Below are 18,003 nucleotides of genomic sequence, written 5' to 3'. Positions count from 1 at the left end.
AGGGAGGGAGGGAGGGAGGGAGGGAGGGAGGGAGGGAGGGAGGGAGGGAGGGAGGGTGAGGGTGGATCTGTATTTACTTGGGAGTATGTGGTTTTGGATTTTGTCTCAAGTATATTGCGTTAGTGAAACTTGACCTGTCAGCAGATGTCCAGGTGGACGCGAACCGCCATGGAGGTAAACGTCACTTGGCCGAGCCAGCAATTCTTGTAGCCAACCGGTGGCTGTGAACCTTCTCTAGTCTCCAAGGACACGCCTCCCGTGCTTCCTTAACTCCAAGCCAAGGTTGAGCCCACTGTCATCATCTCACTGACAATCTTCCTGTGTTTACATTTAAAGCTGCTGACTGTTAAAACTCTAGCAGCCACGAAAGTGGGGGCAGAACACGTTTCCACACCTCTGTTGCTTTTGTACCCCTCATCTTATCATTTTAGAAGCCCTACCTTTCTGGAAGACCTGGAGAAGGCAAACTCTTTTGAACGTGGGTTATGACACTAGCAAACTGATTAAAGAATTGCGACCTTGAGTAATCTCCACAAAGCAAGGTTTACAGAAAGGCAGAGGAATGGGGCTGGGGCATGTAGAGGGATGTATGTCAAATTGTGCGACTGACCAAAACTTAAATTATAGTTCAGAGACGTCTTACACGTCTTACAGTCAGTTCTGAGATGGTTTGGGTTGAGACTTATAATCACACAATGGAATATGAAAGAAAAATAAGCTTAATAGTCAAATGTGTAGTTTTAGAAAGCCTACAGGAAAGAAAAGAATAGAGTGTTAGACCCAGAATCCAGGAAATGCCCCCCGCAAAGCCTGTAAGTATTGAGATAAACTGGACCCAGTCATCTTCCTACCATGCAGCTGACAGATCTCTGTTCTCCTTTGGAAAAGGGTACTTAGCAACTTAGAAATGGCTGTTACATGATAGAAACCCTCCTCTGTCTACACAAATGGTATTACTGTTTGAAGCCTCGAAGACATTGAACATGAACTATTTACAAGCTTCAGATGGAACAAAATGATGACCCTGGAAATAGAGGTTTCTGTTTATCCAGGGCATTTGTTTATTACATTCTATCGTTGCTCATACTGTGTAGTCCTGTGCCATACATGTAATGGATGCTCAACAATTACTGCTCAAAGTCATAAATGTTTTTCCTTGGATATTGGAACTCTCAAACACTGCTAGAGGAAATGTTAAATGGCACAGCACTTTGGGAAACAGTTTAGGACTTCCTCAAAAAGTTGAAAATAGAGTTACCATTTGACCCAGCAATTCCATCTCTAGGGATATATCCAAGAGAAATGAAAAAAAAAAAAAAAAAAAATATATATATATATACACACACACACACAAATGTTCACAGTAGCTTTATTCATAAAAGCCCAAAGTGGAAATTTCCCAAATGTCCATCAACTGATGAATAGATAAACACAGTGGAACACTATTTGATCATGAAAAGGAATAAAGTACTGATTCATGCTACAACATGGATGAACCTTAAAAAGATTCTGCTAGAATGGGAGAAGATATTTGCAAATGACATATCAGATAAAGGGCTAGTATCTAAAATCTATAAAGAACTTATCAAACTCAACACCCAAAGAACAAATAATCCAATCAAGAAATGGCAGAAGACATGAACACACATTTCTGCAAAGAAGACATCCAAATGGCCAACAGACACATGAAAAAGTGTTCAACATCACTCGGCATCAGGGAAATAAAAATCAAAACCACAATGAGATACCACCTCACCCCAGTCAGAATGGCTAAAATTGACAAGTCAGTAAACGACAGATGTTGGCGAGGATGCGGGGAAAGAGGAACCCTCCTACACTGTTGGTGGGAATCCAAGCTGGTGTAGCCACTCTGGAAAACAGTATGGAGGTTCCTCAAAAAGTTGAAAATAGAACTACCCTATTACCCAGCAATTGCACTACTGGGTATTTACCCCAAAGATACAAATGTAGTGATTCAAAGGGGTACGTGCACCCCGATGTTCATAGCAGCAATGTCCAAAATAGCCAAACTATGGAAAGAGCCTAGATGTCCATCAACAGATGAATGGATAAAGAAGATGTGGTATATATATATACAATGGAATATTATGCAGCCATCAAAAAAAAAAAAAAAAAAAAAAAAACACGAAATCTTGCCATTTGCAAAGACATGTATGGAAGTAGAGGGTATTATGCCAAGCGAAATAAGTCAATCAGAGAAAGACAAGTATCATATCATCTCACTGATGGGACGAATTTGAGAAACAAGACAGAGGAGCATAGGGGAAGAGAGGGAAAAAATGAAACAAGATGAAACCAGAGAGGGAGACAAACCATAAGAGACTCTTAATCTCAGGAAACAAACTGAGGGTTGCTGGAGTGGTGGGGGATGGGAGGGATGGGGTGGCTGGGTGATGGACATTGGGGAGAGTATGTGCTATGGTGAGCACCGTGAATTGTGTAAGACTGATAAATCACAGACTGTACCTCTGAAACAATACATTATATGTTAAAAAAAAAAAAGAAGAAGAAGAAGAAGAAGAAGATAGTAGGAAGGGAAAAATGAAGGGGGCGAAACCGGAGGCGGGAGATGAACCATGAGAGACTATGGACTCTGAGAAACAAACTGAGGGTTTTAGAGAGGAGGGAGTGGGGGGATGGGTTAGCCCGGTGATTGGTATTAAAGAGGACACACATTGCATGGAGCACTGGGTGTTATACGCAAACAATGAATCATGGAACACTACATCAAAAACTAATGATGTAATGTATGGTGATTAACAAAATAAAATTTAAAAAAAAGATTCTGCTAATTGAAAGAAATCAGACATAAAGATCATATATGATTCAATTTATATGAAATGTCCAGAATAAGCAAATCCATGGAGATAAAAAGGGCTTGGAGTAGGTAAGTAAATCGCACCGCCTTTCTTTTGGGGGAGATGAAAATGTTCTAAAATTGTGGTGATGGTTGTACAACTCTGACTATGTTAAAACCTATTGGGATGCTTGGGTGGCTCAGTCAGTTAAGTGTGTGCCTTCGGCTCAGGTCATGATCCCAGGATCCTAGGATTGAGCCCCCCCTCGATCCCTACCTTGGGCTCCCTGCTCAGCAGGGAGTCTGCTTCTCCCTCTCTTTTCCCTTCTCCCCTGCTCATGCTCTCTCACACTCTCGCTGTCTCTCTCTCAAATAAATCTTTAAAAAAAAAAATCAGTGGGAAAAAAACAGTCTCAGGGTGGGGGGATGGAGAGGAACAAAATGTAAGGTTAAAAGAGACTCACTCAAAAAGTATTCTTCAAACTTACACTTGTGTTTAGCAATTTTTTTTCTTTAACTTGACCTCTGTGCTCTTGGTCCCAACTGACACCTACTTTGAGCAATCCCATACCTCATATCTAGCTGCTCAGACCAGAAAAATGTGTTAGAGTAGAACTGAAAAGAATTCTGAAGGTAGGGTAAAACAGTAATTCCTCACTAATCATGTAACTATGCAAGGTCAAAAGTGTCCCAGCTTCCAAAAGAAATCACCTTTTGCTTTTTTTTTTTTTTTTTAAGTAAACTCTACCAGGGCACCTGAGTGGCTCAGTTGGTTAAGCATCTGCCTTTGGCTCAGGTCACGATCTCAGGGTCCTGGGATCAAGCCCCGCATCGGGCTCCCTGCTCAGCAGAGAGCCTGCTTCTCCCTCTCCCTCTGCCTGCCACTCCCCCTGCTTGTGCTCTCTCTCTGTGTCAAATAAAAAAAAAAAAAGTGAACTCTGCCCCCAATGTGGGGGCTCAAACTCACCACTGGAGATCAAGAGTTGCATGCTCTACTGACTGAGCCAGCCAGGCACCCCTAGCAATCACCCTTTTTTTTTTTTTTTTTTTTTTTATTTATTTGACAGAGAGCGAGCATAAGCAGGGGGAACAGCAGGAAGTTCAAAGACCCTAACCTGCTGGAGTGAATATTAGATGTTGTGAACATTAGTCCATGTAAATGGATCCCCTGTGCTGAGAATACAAGACACTTCACCACGTCCTAGCATTCCGGGCGGTCCATGATCTGATCTCCTCCTTCTTCTCTAACCTTGGTTTCTACTCTTCCACTCCTGATATCCTCACAGAAAGCTAGACTTCCCACATACAAACAGGCACTTTTAATTCCATGTCTTTGAGTGTGATGTCCCCCTCTGCCAGAAATTCCTCTCCTCCTTCCCTTCTACCTCTGCCTGTTCAAGCTCCACTTCCCCAGTGAGGCTTCTCAGATACTGCCAAGGCCAACTTCTCGCTTTACATGAATTCCCATAGCCAGGCCACTCTGCCCCTAACATTTGTGGGTCTCCAGGGCAAGAGTAATTGGAGACCCTCATAACAGAGTTTGAATATTAAAAGTTGCAAATGAAACTGTTATAGGTAGTACAGGGAGAATTGGCCTACATTTCCAAGTTCGTCCTATCTACATCCTTGCATGCAGTCATCCCTTGCCCACTTCTTGGGTCACCCCTGCACACACCAGATGTGCAGTCCACACTTGGGAAGATGGGTAAGGAGCCATCTATGTGTGGGATTCTGGGGTCTCAGATACCCAGAACATATTCTAGAAGTGCAAGGAAACTCGGGCTGCTGGTGGGCATGTCTCATTGGTCCAGAATAGGGCCCTCTACAACTCAGAGCCCTGGGCAGGAGCCCAGTTGCCCAGTCTAAGGGCACATCTCTTTTCAGGTACCACTCAATATGTTCCACCTTGCCTTCTTGTTATTTCCATACATCTTGAGCCTTACCTCCTGAGAATGAGATCAGTGCCTAATTCATGTTTTATCCCTTATGGGGCCTAGCAGTCCTCATTTAGGGCTTCAATAAAGAGTTAATAGATTAATGTAACAATAAATAACTGATGCGGAATTTTTTTTTTTTTTTGAGAGAGAGGGAGAGAGCACACACTTGAGGCAGGGGGCAGGGGGAGAGGAACAGAGAAAGAAGGAGAGAGAGAATCTTAAGCAGACCCCACACTGAGCAAGGAGCCCCACCCGGGGCTCGATCTAACCACCCTCAGATCATGACCTTAACCGAAGTCAAGAGTTGGATGCTTAACCAACTGAGCCACCAGGCACCCCTGATGTGGAATTTTTTAATGCTTAAGTATTTTTATTACCTCTGCTAGGAACAACAGTAGATGTCACAAACATCAATTCAACCAAATGGCATTCAAAGAGTCTCCTGTGCTGAGACTATGAATCACTTCAGCAGAAGCCCAGTCATCATTGCCCTAAAACATCTACAAGATAGGTAATGAATACAGGATAGCATAATATTTGAAATGTTTACTCCCAAAAGATTGATTATATTAGAAAAATAAGTGTCCAGTAAAAAGTTATTCCATCAGAGATATTTTCAGGGTGATTTATATTCACTGTTCACTTGGATACCCTCACATCAAGATTAGAAGTGAAAGGATTTGTAATCTGTGATTCATCAACTGAGTCATGAATAGCTCTCCTCATTCCCTTCCTTGTACTAAATATAATTTTTAATATGTAACTGGCTTATTGAGCAGTCTGCCTCATTAGGTACAAATAAAATATGAGTTTTTAAATCACTGCCTTGCAACATCAAATCTGTATGTTCTGTTCTTTAATGATACTTCAAGAATAGCCCTTGGATGTAGTTATTTTCAGTTATTAAACATACACACATACCCCATTCCAGGTCAGTTTAAAACTTGGTCCCATCTCTTCCAGACTTCCTTAATGAGGCAGCCATGAGGAAGGGAGTGTGGAGCTATTCTTTTACTCCTACCCATACATCTTCACATTTGAGCTCCTTCTATGTTGAGATAGGGAAGTAGGATCCAGATGAAATGGGCAAACATACCATTCTGAACTGGATATGTGATTTCAGTCCTCTTGACTCTTGCTGTTTGTCTGGCCCACACTGACTGGTTTCATTCAGGTAGGTGTCAAATGTTAGCTCTCTGTTGGGCTCATGGGTGATGTTTTTAGCAGCTCTGAAGGATTTCCACAGCCCACAGTTCTTTGAAGTGGGAGAACTACCCCTGGCCTGACTTCTTGCAAACGCTGTAGCTATACCACTGACAGTGTACCCCACAGACAGACCACCCTCTTGGGCGGAGTTCTAGCAAGTGTGGTCTCCTTTTGACCATGGAAGATTCAGGCAGGGTCTGTTTTATGGTTGTGCTGTAGCACGTGGTCCAGGGCTTAGACGGGCCCCATGCTTGGTTTGGTATTTTGCTGGCACCATCTTGAAATTCTTATTTTTGAACAAGAGGGCCCACGTTTTCTTTTGCACTGGGCCCTGAAAATTATGTAGCCAGCCCTGGTTTCAGACATCCTTACTGCACCAGAGTGGGCATATAAAATACTCCGCTGGCCCCCTCATTCCATCTCTCTCTAATTCCTTTTCCCTTCTCAGACAGATCCAGTCTGACATACCAAGTACCAAGCTGCCTCCAATTAGGAGATTCAAGGCCAGGGCTCCTTTTCTCATGAGCACTACCACTCTTCGCATGTTCCGCTCCAAAATATCCTCCATGGAGACAAGGAAAAAGCTCTACTATCTCTCAGTACCTCAGCTGAAGATGGACAACTCTGCCGATTCACTATAATCGATCTATATTCTCTATGGAGAATCTGTGCCTTTGTTCTCTCATACATTAGTCGTTGATACTTCCTGATGTGAAATTTTGGACTAAAAAATGTTGTGTACTTGAGGTCTCTAAGCTGAAAGAAGAATAGTGGATGGTATCGGGGGGGGATATAGAAAGAGAATCTCATATCTATCCTCACATTGTTGTGAGCTAGATCCTGTGGTCACCTCCCTGAGAGCAATCACCCTTCCCCCCTGTCTAACAGCCTGAATTAACACCATACCCAATTCCAGGCATGGCTCCTGACTAGTCGAAACCAGTGCTTCTCAAACTTCTCTTGTGTATAAGAACCATCTGGAGAGTTACAACACAGATCCCTGGGCCCCATCCCCAGAGATTTGGATTTAGCAGGTCTGGGTTGGAGCGTACTAGCACTTCTGAATGGGGAACTATGCATGGGCACAGGTTGTATGAGGCAAGGTTAAAACAAACATTGGCTAGTGGGAGGTCTTGCTGAGAAAATGACTTTTTCATTCTTATTTTAAAATAATCTCAAATACAGAACCATTACAAAGAGAGTACACAACTTTGACCCATATTTAGCATTTTTATAACCTGCCATGTCTGTTTATATTGTCTTTCTCTACATACACACACATACACATACACACACAATTTATTTTCCAGAATTACTTAAGTATAGGTTGAATACATCATGCCCATTTACCTCCTAATACTTCATGCATTTTTAAGAATAAAGAGATTCTCTTATATAGTAGTCTCTGCTTATCCTCAGCAGATACATTCCAAGACCTCCAGTGGATGACTAAAACCATGGATAGTACCAAACCCTATATATGCTATGTTTTTCCTACACATACATGCATACCTATGATAAAGTTTAATTGATAAGTTAGTCAAAGTAAAAGATTAACAACAAAACTAATAAAAAGAACAATTATAACAATATACTGTAATAAATGTATGTGAATGTGGTGTCTTTCTCCCAAAATGTCTTAGCGCCCTGTACTTACACTCTTTTTCTTCTCGTGATGATGGGAGATGACAAAATGCCTATGTGATCAGATAAGTGAGGTGAATGATAGACATTGTGATGTAGTGTTAGGCTACTGACCTTTGGATGATTCATCAGGAGGATCACCTGCTTCTAAACTACAGTTGACCTAACTAAAACCGTCGTGGAAAAATGAAACCAGGGGGACTACAGTATATCCACAGTACAATGATCAAGTTCAGAAAATGTAACATTGATCTAAAACTTGAATCTAATCTATTGCCCATATTCCAATGTATCCACTGTCCAAATAGTGTTCTTTAAAGCAGTTTGTTCTGGGGCGCCTGGGTGGCTCAGTCCATTAAGCGTCTGCCTTCGGCTTGGGTCATGATCCCGGGGTCCTGGGATCAAGTCCCGAGTCTGGCTCCCTGCTCAGTGGAGAGTCTGCTTCTCCCTCTGCCGCTCCCCCACCCACCCACCCACTCCCGCCCTGCTCGTACTTTCTCTCACTCTTCTCTCACTCACTCTCTCTCTCTCAAATAAATAAAATAAAATAAAAATCTAAAGCAGTTTGCTCCTCTGGCACAGAATCCCATTCAGGATCACATGTAACATTTAGTTGTCAAATCTCTTTAGTCTCTTGATCTATACCAATTCCTCAGCCATCCTTTGTCTTTAATGACATTGACATTTTTTAAGAACACAGGCCATTTGTTTATAGAGTGTTCCTCAATTTGGATTTGTCTTGTATTTCTTCAGAATTTGATGAAGTGGAGCATTTCCAGCCAGAACACTATATAAGTGATGATGTGTTCTTTCCCAGGTACCATCTGCCCTCTTGTTGATGATATCAATTTTGATTACTGTCAAAGTGTTGTCTGTTAGACAAGAGTTTAGGAATAATCTCAAACTTGCTCTCTTTTTAAGGCGTGGTTCACAAGAAACAATCCTTTAGACTGAGAAAGCTCTGGAAATGCAGGCCAGTCTCAAAGGAGCAGCAAGTCCGAGTTTCCTGCCAAGAATGCTGTCCAGCCCATCTCCTGACCCTTAACCTCTCTATTTCCAAAAGTGGAGTCTGACATCAGTCTACTTTATTTCCCTACAGAGGACAAACACCAGGCTCCCCAAGTGGAGGCTTTGAAGTTCCTCTCTAGACTAGATATGAGAGTCAATCACTACCTCTACCCCTCCACACCAGGGTCCTCTCCCATGCACTGGGGCGGAGCAGGACTCAGAACACAGCAGCAACTCACTACAAAGCCCTCATCATTGCAGAATCCTCTCTTATCTCCAACAGCTCAACTGCTTTATATCTTTGATCTGGGAGCAGAGTTTTAAGCCTTATAGCCTGGTTTTCAACTATTTCCTTTTAACATTTGCATCTTGGTCTCATTGTATTGTGAAGCCTCTGCTGAAATTCCCAAATTAACATCCTATTAAAAGATTCTTTCAACTTATGTGATAGGGTCATAGCGCTTAGAGATATTTACACTACCTGCCATTGAACTGCTCATGGCCTACTTGCGATAACAAAGGAGAATGGAAATTTTAAAGAAAAATATATGAATATTTTGAATCTTGCCTACTTCAATTTACAATGATTATTCCCCAAATACAATTTTATATTTCCATCTATATGTCAGGATAGCATTTATCAATCATTTCAGAGGATCTCATAACTATATAGCAGAATTTTTTAAGAATGTAAGCATCACATAGAACTGATTTAAGTACTAATTTCCCCAGTCTTTACAAAAAAAAAAAAAGTAACCACTGAGATTTCATTTTCCTTAACTGTAAAATGAGGGCAATCATGGTGCCTACCTTCTATGGTCTGTGTGAGGCTTAAATTAGAAAATACACTTAAAGGGCTTGGCATGGTACCTGCCACAAAGTAAGTGCTCAATAAATGCTAATTATTTTTATGATTATCATTATCTGAGAGAAAAGCAATATTAAGGGTCATAAGAAAACCAAGCATCAGAGACCTTGTGACCTGTTCAAGACACACTAGTGACTGAGCCAGCACCAGCCTGCTCCAAAGACTCTGAGTCAATTGCTCTTTCATTTACACATCAGTCCCTTCAGTAAACAGTAGTAAACACTTGATAATTATTGAGATTTTGATCTCTTTCAGGGATATTTGAATTTTTTTAAAAAGTCTTTAAGAGAAAGAAATCTAATTTTTAAGAGGAAAATTTCAGACATAATACGGAACACAAATTTTGAGACAAAAGAAACAAAAGTGACTAAGTTTCCAGCCCAGTGCTACAAAACCACCCAAGAATGTCAGATGGGATCTCTGCCTTCCACAAGCTGACAGCTTTTATCTCTTCACAGAAGGGAACAGATAAAACCCACAGAGAAAACAGCCATCTAACACCACTGTCATGCTTGTGGTCACCTGGGTAATAACGGGGAAGATGTAATGCAGAACTTGGACTATCCCTCACCTCTTGCAGACTTCTGGAGATCATAAGAAGGGCAACTTGGGCTGTTAAGGTCCTAAAATCCAAATTAAGAGAGATTTCTCAAAGTGTAGTCCAGGACCCAAGATCCCCCAGGATTTCTGGATGGCTCTTGAATGTTTACTTCAGAATTTTAAACTGTCTTGATGAGGGGACACAGATAAGGAAGGCCAAACTGGCCAACAGTAAATGCTAATGGGAATAAACGATTTAAGAGCGAGTCTTGGTGGAGGGGAAAGACATGGACTGTGAAGAAGGAAACTAACATATATTAACAACGTTCCTGTTTGAGTCTCTGTGCTGAGCACTCTTCATACATTATGTAATAACCTCCATGAGATAATTGCTATTCTTAACCCCATTTTATAGCTGCAGAAACTGAGACTTAGAGAAGTTAGGGAATCTACCCAAGGTCCCCCAGTTAGTAAGATACCTGGAGAGAAAAGAGAAAATAGCACCATAACTCGGATAAAGATAAAACCAGGGAGGATTCTCCGGAAGAACTTCCGGAAGTTCTTTCTTCCCAGCCCCAGCCCTTTCCCCAAATTTGCTGTGGTTCCTCTCCTTCGTATACACAGTATGAAGTGTACCTCCGTGGGCTTGCTCCTGTGCATTATCTCAGGCATGCACATCCAGATTACCCCCGTTCAAGGCAAGAACTCTGTCCTGTACTTCTCTTGCATCTCCCCTCATGCCCACACACAGGGCTGAAGTCATTAATGCAGGAAATACTCTCGAATCCTGGTTATAATACTTCCATTCCTGAGCTGCTCAGGATGAATGCCTTGGAATGGGCTCTTTCCATGGGCTTTTCTGTCTTTTCAAGTCATTTGGTGGTATGTGGGCCAAATAAATATCTGAAGGATTGAGAGGAGCCAGGTGAGTGTTTATTTAAATGATAGGCACATTTAGAAATCACTAAAGGAGTAAACTTCAGAGAGGTCAGAAGTGGGGCCTCCTGAGGAATGCTCCTGGAAATGTGACTTGCACTTACCCAGCCTCCGAGCAAACACCTGTGAGGATGAGGAAGGGGAAGGGGGTAAGCGGGGGTGGTGTGTGGTGCCAGCTAGTTGTGCAGGTCGGTGCGTAGCCACAGTCTTCAGGCCTGATTATTTGTAAGAACTCAGTAGATGATAAAGGAAGCATCAAAAAGCAATGAGAAAGCATAAGATTACTCAAAAAATGATGCTGAGGTGATTATTTACTTATATGGAGAATACCAATTTGGTACAGTTTTAGGATATCACATGATTATCTTTAGGTAAAATAAATTCAGGTGAATATATTATCACTCAATATTTCTTTTTTTTTAATGTTTTATTTTTATTTATTCATGAGAGTCAGAGAGAGAGAGAGAGAGAGGCAGAGGCAGAGGGAGAAGCAGGCTCCCCGCCCAGCAGGGAGCCCAATGCGGGACTCGATCCCAGGACCCCGGGATCATGACCTGAGCCGAAGGCAGACGCTTAACCATCTGAGCCACCTAGGCGCCCTCACTCAATATTTCTAAACTATTCCCCCAGATTGAATTTAAATTTAGCACTCTATGAATAAGGGATCTCTTAGCTTAGAAATACATATGCATTAATATAAAAATATAAAGCAAAATATCAAGAAAGTTTAATTCATACAACTTTGAATTATGTCCAAACTCTAATAAAATTAAAAACTTTGCAACAAATGTTATAGGCAAAAGGTTGATTATAGCCAAGAAATTAAGATCATATAGTAGTGAGATACCATTTCTCACGTATCAGATTAGCAAAAATATTTTTTAGTTATAATAACCAAGGCTGATATTGAAACAACCAATCTCATATCTTCTACAACCACTTTAAATGGCAAAATGGAACTATTGAATATATCCTAAGGATATAATCTTATATTTGAAAAACACTTTATTTACAATTGTGTTTATCATAGTATTAATAATAATAAACATTGGAGATGAAGTAAATATTGAATAGCAAATTAGTGATGTAAACTGTAGCAGCTGACATGATATGTAGCCAATCATTCTCGTTAAGCATATGTAATAATATATAAAATGATTTATATCATGACTTCAAAAACAGGATAAAAGTTCTATATTAAGTATGGTCACTAAAATGTAGAAAAAATATATGAAAAAAAAGACTTGCATGATAAAACTATGGGTATTATTTTTTTTTACTTTCCTAATGTTTTAGAGAGTATATGTTATTTTTTAAATGAAAAAAAATTTAAAAACAGCAATAAATGACATTTGCTTTTAAGTTGAAAAATTCGAGAGAAGAAATTATGGGAAAGATTTTTCAAAGAAAGTCTAAGTTGACACAGCAGAGTGAAGTCAGGGCAATAAAAAAAAGGGAATCATCAGATTCAGCTGTGCAGAAGATATGTTTGGAACCTTTTGATTGTGGAGTTTTAATTAGTCTTTTCCTACTAATGCATATTTTCAAGAAAATGTTTATCACATTCTTTGAGTGAAATCATAAGCAGAGCACATACAGCTTCACGGCATTTTAGTAATTCAGTTTCGGCTAGGCCAGTCTCCTGGCATCTTTCAGAACATCTCAGTAGAATAAGGTGCCAAGTGAAAATCCAAGAAGCTTGTAGAATTCGAATCCACCCTTCTTGGCAGAAATGGATTTAAGATCAGAATGCAGTTCTCCATAACAACCTCATCAGTGTTTGGAGTCTGCTTATTTCTGGGTGCCATGTTCCAGGAAAGTGTTGTGACTCAACCTGTTACCATTTTTGCCTTAGCTATGGGCCTTGGGCTAAGCCATGATCACCGCTGCAATCTCTGCTTATCAAACTGGAGCAGGCATGATATTGAATAAACCTTGCAATAAATGACACAGAAATATTGATAGATAAAATGTTAAACCCTTTTCAGTAGGAGTTTTGTACAGATATTCAAATAGATGGGCCTAAACTCAGCTCAGATTGTATCACTCCTAAGAATGCTTTAAGATGATTGTACTAATCTACTCTAGTATTTTTCCTACAGAAGTAGGTTTACACTAGAGAACACTGTTTTCCTTCAAATACTCACCCCTCCCAGCTGCTTCACACAGACTTTCATTTCCCTGAAAGGACGGACCGGACACCTGCCTCAGACGCCACTTCCTACCCATGTTTGTGTGTAAACTAAGATATCACAACACCAGGTTTTAAATACATACTCACTTCCTCATAGACTGTTTAAGTGTCTGTCTTGGCATCGTAGAATTTCTATGATGGGTCATAGTGGCATTTTATTTATTCCACAATAAATGGGACATATTGGCATTTTATTTATTCCACAAATATTTATTGAGTACCTACCATGTGCCAAAAGAACTATGCTAAATGGTAGTTATTCAAGAGTGATAAGAAACTGTTTCTGCCCTCAAGGAGTTTGACTTAAACATGCATCAGAAAGTGCCAGAGAATGTATCAATGCCAGTGGGTAGGACCAGAGGGTGGCCAGGGAGCAGTGGTAGAACGTTTGAGAAAACTTGTTAGCAGCATCTGTTCCCTTTACTTCTGATGAACATGCTACTTTACTCACAGGTTAGAACTCTTCCATTCCCACGGCATTTGAAATCTCCTTCCCATATGTCTAACACGAAGATTTATTATATGCCATCTCCCCGAATTCACCGGCATACACACACCCATGAAAAATTGCACCATGTTGGTTTTTCAGCAGCTATATTACAAATCTACATTAACTTTACAGTCTCAGTTTTATCATCTGTTTTTCAGTCATTAGTATTTTCTTCCAACTTAATATTTACATAACCTTCTTTTTTTTCCTTCACAGATTTTCTTGTTGTCAGCCCTATTCTTAGACCAAAGACAGGGATATGGGGAGAGAGGAGACCTCATTTTCTCTACTCTCACCCCTGCTGCAACACAGCCCACCAATCCAAGTGACATCCTCCACGGCACCGGTCATATTTCTTTCTGATAGAGCTTTTCTCCTTTCCCAAGAGCCCTGTTAAGGTTTATGTTGCATTAGATGCTTTCATGTTGCTCCAGTTCTGAATATTTACTCATTTCTTCCCACCAAATTGATGGAAGTATCAGCCGCTATCATTTCTGCCCCCCAAACGGAATCTTTCTGTGCTCTCTTCATCCATGACTACGTCAACTTAGACCCAATAAGACACAGGATTTGGAAATAAAACTAATTGTGTTGTCATCCACCTGAAAATGTTCTTATAAAGCAAGTAGACATGAACATTTTGAATGCTTTAAATGTAACCTTTGGGGCACCTGGGTGGCTCAGTTGGTTAAGCGACTGCCTTCGGCTCAGGTCATGATCCTGGAGTCCCAGGATCGAGACCCGCACTGGGCTCCCTGCTCAGCAGGGAGTCTGCTTCTCCCTCTGACCCTCTACCCTCTCATGTGCTCTCTCTCTCTCTCATTCTCACTCTCTCAAATGAATAAATAAAATCTTTAAAAAAAAATAAAATAAATGTAACCGTCTGTTCAAAGTTAATGGGACATATTGGCATTTTATTTATTCCACAAATACTTATTGAGTACCTACTATGTGCCAAAAGAACTATGCTAAATGGTAGTTATTCAAGAGTGATAAGAAACTGTTTCTGCCCTCAAGGAGTTTGACCTAAACATGCATCAGAAACTGCCAGCCTAGGGGGCACCTGAGTGGCTCAGTCGGTTAAGCGTCTGACTTTGACTCAGGTCATGATCCCAGAGTCCTGGGATCGAACCCCGCATCAGGCTCCTGCTCAGCGGAGAGCCTGCTTCTCCCTCTGCCTGCCACTCTGCATATCTGTGCTCTCTATCTCTCTGTCAAATAAAATATTTAAAGAAAGAAAGTGCCAGCCTAGAGGCACCTGGGTGGCATAGTGGATTAAATGACCAACTCTTGGTTTTAGCTGGGAATTGGGCTCGGTGTTCAGTGCAGAAGTCTGCTTGGGACTTCCTCTCCCTCTGCCGCACCTCTCAGTGCGCATGCTCTGTCGCGCACACTCTCTCTTTCTCAAATAAATAAATCTTTTTAAAAAAAAAAAGTGCCAGGGGCGCCTGGGTGGCTCAATCGTTAAGCGTCTGCCTTCAGCTCAGGTCATGATCCCAGGGTCCTGGGAGAAGCCTGCTTCTCCCTCTCCCACTCCCCCTGCTTGTGTCTTGTGTTCCCTCTCTCGCTGTGTCTCTCTGTCAAATAAATAAAATCTTTAAAAAAAAAAGTGCCAGCCGATTTTTGTAAGTCATGTAAAATATGTAAAATTGGATAGGTATTAAGACAAAAGAAAATATTGATATTAAATACTTTATCAATTTTACAGTTCAGTTCATCAGGCTTGAAGATGGAATTCTAAAATCAGAATTAAGGTAACATTTGAATAAAGTAAAAAAAAAATTATCCTTTAAGCATTAGAATCTCATCAAGAACTGTCATATGCTCACGGTCTCCAAGGTATGAGGTCACTCAAACAGAGGGAGGAACAAATGAACAATTCCCTTCTCACTGAGCTACACCTACTGAGAGGCAGACAAAAATCTCACTTCCTACTCAAATTGCTATTTTCCTCCTTATTTTTTGAACAAAATTTTAAAGTTTAAGTTAAATTGTATTATCTTTCAAATTCACAATAAAAATTAAGCTCCTGGGACGCCTGGGTGCCTCAGTTAGTTAAATGTCCTAAGTGTCCGACTCCTGATTTCCGCTCAGATCATGATCTCAGGGTCTTGAGCTCAAACCCCACTTCCAGCTCCACATTCAGTTCAGAGTCTCCTTGTCCCTCTTCCTCCCCCTCTGCCCCTCACCCCAAGCACTCTGTCTCTCTCAAATAAATAAATAAATAAAATCTTTTTAAAAAATTAAGCTTCTGAACTTCTTGGACTGCCACTTAGCTCTGATAGGGATGTATTGTCATGTATGTTATTAAGAAATCATTTGGCAAGGGGATGACAGCTTAGAAAATTGGTGCTCTGAGGAAAATAATCAAAAATCAAACCATGTGGTGCCTGGGTGGCTCAGTTGTTTGAGTGACTGCCTTCGGCTCAGGTCAGGATCTCAGGGTCCTGGGATCGAGCCCCGCATCAGGCTCCCTGCTCGGCGGGAAGCCTGCTTCTCCCTCTCCCACTCCCCCTGCTTGTGTTCCCTCTCTCGCTGTCTCTCTCTCTGTCAAATAAATAAATAAAATCTTTTAAAAAAAAATCAAACCATGTGCTATCATCCATGAATAATATGAATAATGGTACATGCCCTCCAAAGCATACATTTAAAAAATTCTAAAAACATATATTGTTAAGATAATTATTAATTATAGAGATGCTCAAAGATAAAAAGGCAGATTTCATGGTTTGTATGACAATTAAGGGATATCAAATATTTTCACATTAAAAATATATTAGGGACGCCTGGCTGGCTCAGTCAGTGGAGCATGTGATTCTTGATCTTGGGGTCGTGAGTTCAAGCCCCACACTGGGCATAGAGCTTATGTATATATGTGTATATATATATATATATATATATATATATATATATATATATATAAAGTATATTCAGTATATAAAATATATATATTAGGTCAATAAAGTGGCTTATAATTAAATTTCTTATAATTAAATATTATTTTGGTGGTGTATCTTGACACTTAATAGATGTGTTTTATCAATTCTAAATAAGACAAAGTGGGATTTTTTTAAATTCCATAAACTTAAAACTTATAGAAAGAGAAAGAAAATTGCAAACTGTGACCAATTACTAGGTCATGATATCAGTGATGGCAGCATTTTTAAAAAATGTAATAGAATAGAAACCACTGGAATGTAATTCTCATAGAAATAATCAGCATTGTTTCGGGGGGAGAAGAAAAGCAAAAGGAACAGAAGAGAAAGGAAGGGGAGACTATAACAGGGATAATGAGGGAGGGAGGTGGAAAGTGGATCTCAGAATGCACGAAATACAGTTAAAGACGGAATACGAAAGGAGGCGAGGGAGGCAAGACACCCTGAATCTCACTCTAGAAACAGGAGGAAGGAAGAAGGCCCATTGGCTAGTTTGAGGGCAGCGCTGAGGACACACAAGGGCTCTTGCCCTGCTTCCAGTTAGGGTTCTAAAAGGAGGCTGCCTCTCAAGCAATCGCCATGCTCATGGGAGAGGCAGGATGTCACATCAGAGAAAAAGTAGTGACCCCGTGTAAATGGACAGGGAGGGAAGTTTGAGACCAAGTCCCCAAAGTTTGTTTCTACTCCATGTGGTGTAGATGGGACCCAAACGTGCTGATTCTAAGGGTAAGAATGGAAAGGCATGTGAACTGAGACCCAGTAGTGTTGCCACAGGGCCACTGTACAAATCACTTTGCATTCTGGTGCAGGGTGAGATGATCCATGATCCAGTAGGCTAGTGGCCAGATAGAGAACAGGGCAGAAAGTTGGAGGGAACCATAGTGAGCAAGATAATGCCAAGTCAGTAAAGGAGAACCAGTGAGCTCCAGTCAATCTAAGTGACCAGACCATGAGTTACAGCGGGGCAGACCTCAGCCTAGCATGCCAGCTGAGCAAGCAGCTCCTTGGCAGACAAGAGACATTACCACAGAGAACAGAGAAGCCAGAATACAGAACAAGGAAACCATCCCCTCACCACCACCAAAGCCACAAGGTCACAAAACCACACCCGGCCAGGTGAAATCTAAGAGACCAAACATTAGACATTTACCTAAAGAGATTGTTTAAATTTATGCCAAGGATCAAATTTTAAACAGAAATAGAAGTCAGCTTTTTCCTGGTCATCCAGCAGGTGGAATCTTGATGAAGATCAGATCCACTTTAGACAATTTAAGTTTTATTTTTCTTTTTAGCTTTTTTGAGATATAATTGGCCCATGGTATTGTGTAAGTTTAAGGTGTACAATATGTTGATTTGATACAATGAAGTTTTAGAGAAATAAAGGAACTACATTTCCTCTGCATCTCTGACTTACAGAGTAAGTAAA

General features: G+C 40.8%; 1 long non-coding RNA gene across 1 annotated transcript in view; it reads left to right on the top strand.

Moving 5' to 3' along the window:
• Window positions 1-7,761, top strand: part of LOC118025559 — an 8,225-nt gene extending 464 nt beyond the window's left edge. The window contains exons 2-3 of the long non-coding RNA XR_004683350.1: window positions 5,142-5,266; window positions 6,410-7,761. This is a non-coding gene — a long non-coding RNA (uncharacterized LOC118025559). The remainder of the gene's footprint in view (window positions 1-5,141; window positions 5,267-6,409) is intronic.
• Window positions 7,762-18,003: the final 10,242 nt, after the last annotated feature.

This window comes from Mirounga leonina, unplaced genomic scaffold (genome assembly GCF_011800145.1).
Source record: "Mirounga leonina isolate KUSES-001 unplaced genomic scaffold, KU_Mleo_1.0 Mir_201, whole genome shotgun sequence".
In the NCBI taxonomy this organism is placed as follows: Eukaryota; Metazoa; Chordata; class Mammalia; order Carnivora; family Phocidae; genus Mirounga; species Mirounga leonina.
This window is presented reverse-complemented; position numbering and strand designations above follow the sequence as displayed.